General features: G+C 41.7%; 5 non-coding genes and 1 pseudogene across 5 annotated transcripts in view; all 6 read right to left on the reverse strand.

Moving 5' to 3' along the window:
* Positions 1-92, reverse strand: part of LOC132971018 (5S ribosomal RNA) — a 119-nt gene extending 27 nt beyond the window's left edge. The window contains exon 1 of the ribosomal RNA XR_009672338.1: positions 1-92. This exon is cut by the window's left edge and continues 27 nt beyond it. This is a non-coding gene — a ribosomal RNA (5S ribosomal RNA).
* A 122-nt stretch (positions 93-214) lies between these two features.
* LOC132971236 (5S ribosomal RNA) lies at positions 215-333 on the reverse strand. Its single transcript, XR_009672544.1, has one exon. It is a non-coding gene; the product is annotated as a 5S ribosomal RNA (ribosomal RNA).
* A 122-nt stretch (positions 334-455) lies between these two features.
* Positions 456-564, reverse strand: LOC132970855 (5S ribosomal RNA; annotated as a pseudogene).
* Positions 565-685: 121 nt separating this feature from the next.
* On the reverse strand, positions 686-804 carry LOC132971164 (5S ribosomal RNA). The gene has a single exon (XR_009672476.1). It is a non-coding gene; the product is annotated as a 5S ribosomal RNA (ribosomal RNA).
* A 120-nt stretch (positions 805-924) lies between these two features.
* Positions 925-1,043, reverse strand: LOC132971307 (5S ribosomal RNA). Its single transcript, XR_009672604.1, has one exon. It is a non-coding gene; the product is annotated as a 5S ribosomal RNA (ribosomal RNA).
* A 6,270-nt stretch (positions 1,044-7,313) lies between these two features.
* Positions 7,314-7,432, reverse strand: LOC132971147 (5S ribosomal RNA). Its single transcript, XR_009672460.1, has one exon. It is a non-coding gene; the product is annotated as a 5S ribosomal RNA (ribosomal RNA).
* Between the last annotated feature and the right edge of the window lie 68 nt (positions 7,433-7,500).

A 7,500-nucleotide genomic window follows, 5' to 3' on the forward strand; every position in this document is an offset into this window, starting at 1 on the left:
GGTCTCCCATCCAAGTACTAACCAGGCCCGACCCTGCATAGCTTCCGAGATCGGACGAGATCGGGCGTGTTCAGGGTGGTATGGCCGTAAGCCATTATTGTGTGCAGAAAGGGGCCTTTTAAAGATGTCATGCCCTTGATTCTGGCTAAATTTTTGGACATGTGAATATGTCTCTATATGATAAAAAAAAAACATATGATCAAAAAAATGAAAAAGCTTACAGCGTCTGGTATTCCCAGGCGGTCTCCCATCCAAGTACTAACCAGGCACTACCCTGCTTAGCTTCCGAGATCGGACGAGATCAGGCGTGTTCAGGGTGATATGGCCGTAAGCCATTATTATGTGCAGACAGGGGCCTTTTAAAGATGTCATGCCCTTGATTCTGGCTGAATTTTTGGACATGTGAATATGTCTCTATATGATTAAAAAAAAACATATGATCAAAAAAATGAAAAAGCTTACAGCACCTGGTATTACCAGGCGGTCTCCCATCCAAGTACTAACCTGGCCCGACCCTGCTTACCTTCTGAGATCGGACGAATTCAGGGTTGTATGGCCGTAAGCCATTATTGTGTGCAGAAAGGGGCCTTTTAAAGATGTCAAGCCCTTGATTCTGGCTGAATTTTTGGACATGTGAATATGTCTCTATATGATAAAAAAAAACATATGATCAAAAAAATGAAAATGCTTACAGCACCTGGTATTCCCAGGTGGTCTCCCATCCAAGTACTATCCAGGCCCGACCCTGCTTAGCTTCCGAGATCGGACGAGATCGGGCGTGTTCAGGGTGGTATGGCCGTAAGCCATTATTGTGTGCAGACAGGGGCCTTTTAAAGATGTCATGCCCTTGATTCTGGCTGAATTTGTGGACATGTGAATATGTCTCTCTATGATAAAAAAAACATATGATCAAAAAAATAAAAAAGCTTACAGCATCTGGTATTCCCAGGCGGTCCCCCATTCAAGTACTAACCAGGCCCGACCCTGCTTAGCTTCCGAGATGGGACGAGATCGGGCGTGTTAAGGGTGGTATGGCCGTAAGCCATTATTGTGTGCAGAAATGGGCCTTAAAGATGTCATTCCCTTGATTCTGGCTGAATTGTTGGACATGTGAATATGTCTCTCTATGATAAAAAAAAAACACATGATCAAAAAAATGAAAAAGCTTACAGCACCTGGTATTCCTAGGTGGTCTCCCATCCAAGTACTAACCAGGCCTGACCTTGCTTAGCTTCCGAGATCGGGCGTGTTTTTTTTTTTTTTTTTTATCTTTTATTATCAAAATTACAAAAACATTTATAATTCTTTCACATCATTTACAACAAATGCTATTACAATACATACACCCTCTAAATTAAACCTCCCCTCTGACGCAAACGGCACCCTAAAAACAATAAAAACATAGCATCAGAAAAAAAACTCAAACCACCCCTGATACCCCCAACTCATGACAACTCTTCTGAGTCCCTCCCCCAAAGCAAACACCCCTCTGAAAACAAACCACAAAAACATACAAAAACCCCACAGTATTCTCAAAAAAACACTGAGAAAAAAAAAACACCAAATCAAATCACCCATTTTCCCCATGACCAAAAAAGAAGCCCTCGTACCAAAAAAACAAAAACAAAATAATTTAGACATCCCACATAATTCCCTCCTCATTTACTCTACACACATTCGCACCTTCCACAAACATTCTCACAAACTCACTCTCATTCGCTATGTACAACAATTTAAGATGTGCTTTCCATTCATTCACAAACATTCTCCACACATTCATTTTCTTACTTTCATACAGTGCATAATTCCTTCTGTTAAAAACCTCTTTTCTTGCAAAAGCCAAAATTATATTCATTACATTGTGATTTTTTTGTTTTGTTCCCACCCCCAACAACACCGACAATTCCCACCCCCTTTCATTCCAACACTCATTCTTACTGCATTTCCCCAACATTTCTCTTATTTTTCCCCAAAAATAAACCAATTCCCCACACGTAACAAACAAATGTATTAAATCCTCATCCGTACTTTCACATACACAACACTTTCTTTCATACCTCTCCTTATGGATCTGATGCAGGACGATGCAGGTGAAGATCCTCCTGTGCCTCAGTTTGAAATCTAGGTCAAATATTGCATGTGGTGTATGCGGAATGTTAATGTTCTTCCATATCATGTTGCTTGTTATGTCCGGGTATGTGTCTGTCCATTTTACTTCGGATGTGGGTTTCTGTATTCTATGTGTGATTGCGCACCTATACCAAATTTTTGTAGTGACATCTGTAATGTTGTGTTTCTTCTCCCCTAGGCACAGGGAGATCCCCCCCACATCGTCCTGCATCACTCCCTCCTTCTCTTTGATTAATTTTTCCCATTCGCTCGACAAAGACAATTTTACATTTGCAAACACTCCCTCAATCACATCCTTTCTGCACACACACCCTTTATTTTTTAAACCCCTCACCACCATTTGTAAATCAAAATCCCCCCCACAGTTCAGTAAATCCCTTATTCTAATATATCCCGCTTTCGACATAGCTTCACACTTAATTACCCTCTCCCCATTTTTAAAATACGGGCTCGAGAGGAAGGGCAGTCGTAGCACTGACCCTCTCGTTCCGCACTCTGGTACAGTCCAGGATGAAACCTGATACCACGCACTGAGTACTTCCTGGAAAAACCGTGGCAAGTGTTTAAATGAATCCGGGTTATTGATCTGGTACAGGTTGTCCTCGTTGTAGAGTCCAAAACTGCACAGATATTGTTTGAAGTGGTTTTTCCAAACTACGTTCCGGTTCTGGTCCATAAATTTGCCTATCAATTTGACTCTTAGTGCTACTTTTTTTGTAAGTAAATCAATCAAAGCTAGCCCCCCCTGATCTTTAGCCCCTATTATTGTTTTGTGAGCTATACTCGCTGCTTTGTTTTTCCAAATAAAGTCCCTAATGGTCTTTGAAATCTCCTTAAAGGCCCAGTCCGGAAGCGTACAAGTACTCAGCGCATGATTCACTTTGGACAACACGAGAGCATTTGTTACGGCTACCCTTCCTCTCAACAATAGACCCCTCGCTTTCCACAAATTCAATGTTTTTTTAATTTTACCCACCACCTCTTTCCATGTTACATCATCACATTCATTCTCATTTTTCCCCATATTCACTCCCAACACTTTTCTTCTCTCACACACCGTTTTAAATCCCCACTTATTAACTAGATTGGATTCCTTACCTAGTAACATCATTTCTGACTTATTTTCATTTACTTTTGCCCCAGATGCTCTTTCATAAGTTTGTACATGTTTTAATATCAATTCTATATCCTCCTCTCCTTTTACCATTATATTCACGTCATCTGCATACTGTATTATTTTTACGTTTTCCTTACCTATACCTTTTATGTTTACGTCTTCCGATATCAGTGCTGCCAGCGGCTCTGCTACCAAGCTGTACAACAGCGCTGACATCGGACATCCTTGTCTCACTGACCTTGATATTTTAAAAGAATCAGTTAGTTCCCCGTTACATTTTATCTTGCTTTCCGCTCCTGTATACAACATATTTATCCATTCTCTCATTCTCTCCCCGAATCCAAACTTCTCTAACACCTTCCCCATGAACCCGTGATCTACTCTGTCAAAAGCTTTATTTAAATCAATCCCTAGCCATATTCCCCCCTCCCCTTCCATATCCCTGACCGTCTGTTTTATTGAAATGATTGAGTCTGCTATGTCTCTGTTTGGTATACTGTATGATTGTGTTTGTTCTATGATTGTTCCTATTACCTCCCTGATTCTATTGGCTATTGTTTTCGCTATGATTTTGTAGTCTGTGTTGAGTAGGCTGATTGGTCTGTAGTTGTCCAGATTTTTATTGTCCCCCTTGTTTTTGTAAAAAATAGTAACCACCCCTTCCCCTAAACTTTTTGGTATATGTTTCACTTTTTCCATATATTTACTCAATGTGTTCACCAAGGGCACCAGCTGCTCTTTGAAAGCTTGGTAGAATTCCGCAGTTAGGCCATCGCTCCCAGGACTTTTGTTTTTGTTTAACCCCTCTAAAGCACTTCTGATTTCTCCCTCTGTAAACTCACAATCACACCACATTTTATCGTCCTCGCTTAGTTTTTTCTTTAAGGCACCCAAAGCTCTGTTCACACTCACGCTATCACACTCCTGTCTCGAAAACAGGCTTTCATAATAGCCCTTTACTATTTCTAAAATTCCCTTTTTATCTGTCACACTTTTACCTGCTTCATTTAATAATTCGTTTATTTCTGTTCTTTTTTGTTTTTGTTTTTCCAGACCTAAAAAAAAGGCTGTACTCCTCTCCCCCTCATACATATATTGTATTTTACTCCTAATGGCTGCACCCCTACTCTTTTTAAGTTCAATCACTCCCAACTGTTCTTTTAAATGTATGTATTTTTCGACATCTACATTATCTACACTGTCAAGCGATGCTATTTCCTCACTTAGTTGTTTTCTCAAATTCTCTTCCTTTCTATTTTCTCTCCACTTTTTCTCTTTACTATAATTGATACACTTTTTTTTAATTCTGACTTTTACACTATCCCACCACACATTCATATCTTCACTCTCATTCCACTCATATCCCACATCATTCAACAATCTTTCCATACTTTTCACAAACATTCCATCATCCAGCAAGCTTGCATTAAAGCACCATATCCCTCCTTTACGTACATTCGTTTCTTTTCTAAACGTGATTTCTATTCCAGCGTGATCGCTCCACATATTAGTTTTATATTCAACTTCTTTAATCCACCTCACTACCTCGCATGTCACCAAAGCATAATCTATTCTAGATTGTTTTAATCTATTCAGTACAATTTGTCTCCTGGAGAACACCCTCTCCCATGGATGTAGCAATCTCCAAATATCAATGCATTGTTTCGTTATCATTATATCTTTAAGTGTCCCCCTGCTCACATCCCCCTTAAACACATTATTTTTTGACACATCGGTGGGTGTCATCGCCACATTAAAGTCACCGATTATTATACAATTCCTTTCCCACCATTTGCTTATTGCAATGAAGAATGTTTTCCTTTCTTTTTCTCCATTCGGTGCATATATATTTATGATTCTTATATTTTTCGTTTCATACACACAGTCTATTACTATTATTCTTCCTTCTTTGTCTCCATAAACCAAATTTACCCCTGTTACCCGACCCGTTTTGACTAAAACCGCCACTCCTCTCGCCCTCGACGTGCCATTGGAGCAGAAAATATGGCCCACAAAGTCTTTTTTTATGTCTTCCACCAGGGAATCATCCCACCTGGTCTCCTGCAGGCACAAAACGTCATTCTGCAAGGAAAGAATCGCATGTCTTTTTTCTTTGTTCCTTAGTCCATTCACGTTTATCGAAAATAAATTAAAGGCCATTATCATAAAAATAAAAACAAAAAAAACGGATTTACAGGGGTTATTGTCAGTCATTATTTGTCCTTACATTTCAATTTTTTCACCAACTTTTTTCGTTGTCCAAGACTTAGTCTTTTTTGCGCACTCGCCAGTTCACTCACATCCATTTCGCTGTCCGTTTCATTGGGACTGGTGCTTTTACCCGTATTATTTAGCGTGATTTTTCTCCCTCCCGCCTGTCCAACACCACTCTCAGGCATCTCCCTCCCCTCTGTGCTCATGCTTACCCCCGGGTCTTCTGCCACGTCCCTTCCGTCTCCTTTTTTCCCTCTCTCGCTCGTTTTTCGCTGCTTCTGCTGTCCTCCCTCTCCAGCCAGCTCCGGCGTCTCCAGCTCGCACTCTGACGCCCGTTCTCCTCCGCTCTCTCCGCTCTGCTCCATTTCTCCGTCACTGTTCTCGTCTTCTCTGATCTCCTTCCTGCTTGCTCCGATCACCTCCTTCTCCTCCGCCTCCTCCTCGTACACCTCCTCCGCCTCGTCTTCATCCTCGTACACCTCCTCCACCTCGTTCTTGCTTTCCTCTCCGTTCTCACACTCACATTCATTTTCTCTTTTTTTACAGTTTGTGCATTTTGTGCTGTTCGCGCTGCACTCTCGCGCAAAGTGTCCCTGCACCCCACAGTTGTGGCACATAAATTCTGGACACTCTCTCAGGATGTGTCCCGGCTGGATGCACATCCTGCACACTTTTTGTTGTCTATCATGTATTACTCTAAAGTATTCGTTCCCCATCACAGTGTTAAACTTTGTGGAGTAAGGGAGTGACTGTACCTGGTCATTAAATCTGACCCGGACAAACCTCGTTCCGTCAGCTATCATTGTTCCAGGCCACATTCTGCGTTTTATTGGTGATGTCGGTTTCACTCCCCATCCCGTCAGCTTCCAAACTATTTCTTCATCTGTGATATACGCTGGCAGGTTTAAAAAAGACACCACCAGCTCATCATTATTTAGTTCTCTCGCCACGACTCTGGTCTCTCCGATTTTAAATCCATCCAGCAGTCTTTCCTTTCCTTTAATGTTGCTCACCGTCACCTCCAGTTTTTCAGGTCCCAGGGTTCTGCACGCCAGCAGGCCCCCACAGATCATTTTTATGTTGCTCATGACGTGATTTAGAGGAACTTTGTCTCCCACCATTTCAATGTTTAGTGTTAGTTTTCTCTCAAAAGACACTTTTGCTTCCTCTTTTTCTGCTCTCTCGCCACCTCTCCCATTCTCTGCATGCGGAGCAATCAGCCCGCCGCTCCTCTCTCTTCCTCTCTCTCCGTCATCCATTCCGTTCCCTGTTTCATTTGCCGTTTTCATCCGTCCTTTTTGTCCGTCGTTCTTCTCGTTGTCGTTTAATCCATTCCTTTGTTTCAGTGCCATGTTTGTTTGTTCACGTTGTTGTCCGTTCTCTTTTCCTTTTTCCATCTCTCCAGTCCGTGGTCCTGTCATCTTTGTGATCCGTCCGTGTGAGTTTGCTCGCGACATACGAGCAAACATTCACAAAAAACAAAAATTCTTCACAAAATTGTGGAAAAAAAACAGGAAAAAAAGGTGAAAAGAAAAACTATCCCCCTAACAGTCAGTGACTGCTGGGGGACATTCACTCACAATCTGAGGTATTTAAATAAATCCAAAGCGCATCCAAAAAACAAACAAATTAGTCCAGCTGTCCTGCTCAGTACTGACACGTCAGCTCTCCTTCAGCACCACACAAACTCTGACAGCAAAAGGGGCGTGTTCAGGGTGGTATGGCCGTAAGCCATTATTGTGTGCAGAAATGGGCCTTAAAGATGTCATTCCCTTGATTCTGGCTGAATTTTTGGACATGTGAATATGTCTCTATATGATAAAAAAAAAACATATGATCAAAAAAATGAAAAAGCTTACAGCACCTGGTATTCCCAGGCGGTCTCCCATCCAAGTACTAACCAGGCCTGACCTTGCTTAGCTTCCGAGATCGGAAGAGATCGGGCGTGTTCAGGGTGGTATGGCCGTAAGCCATTATTGTGTGCAGACAGGGGCCTTTTAAAGATGTCATGCCCTTGATTCTGGCTGAATTTTTGGACA

Source organism: Labrus mixtus, unplaced genomic scaffold (genome assembly GCF_963584025.1).
Source record: "Labrus mixtus unplaced genomic scaffold, fLabMix1.1 SCAFFOLD_51, whole genome shotgun sequence".
NCBI classification, from domain to species: Eukaryota; Metazoa; Chordata; class Actinopteri; order Labriformes; family Labridae; genus Labrus; species Labrus mixtus.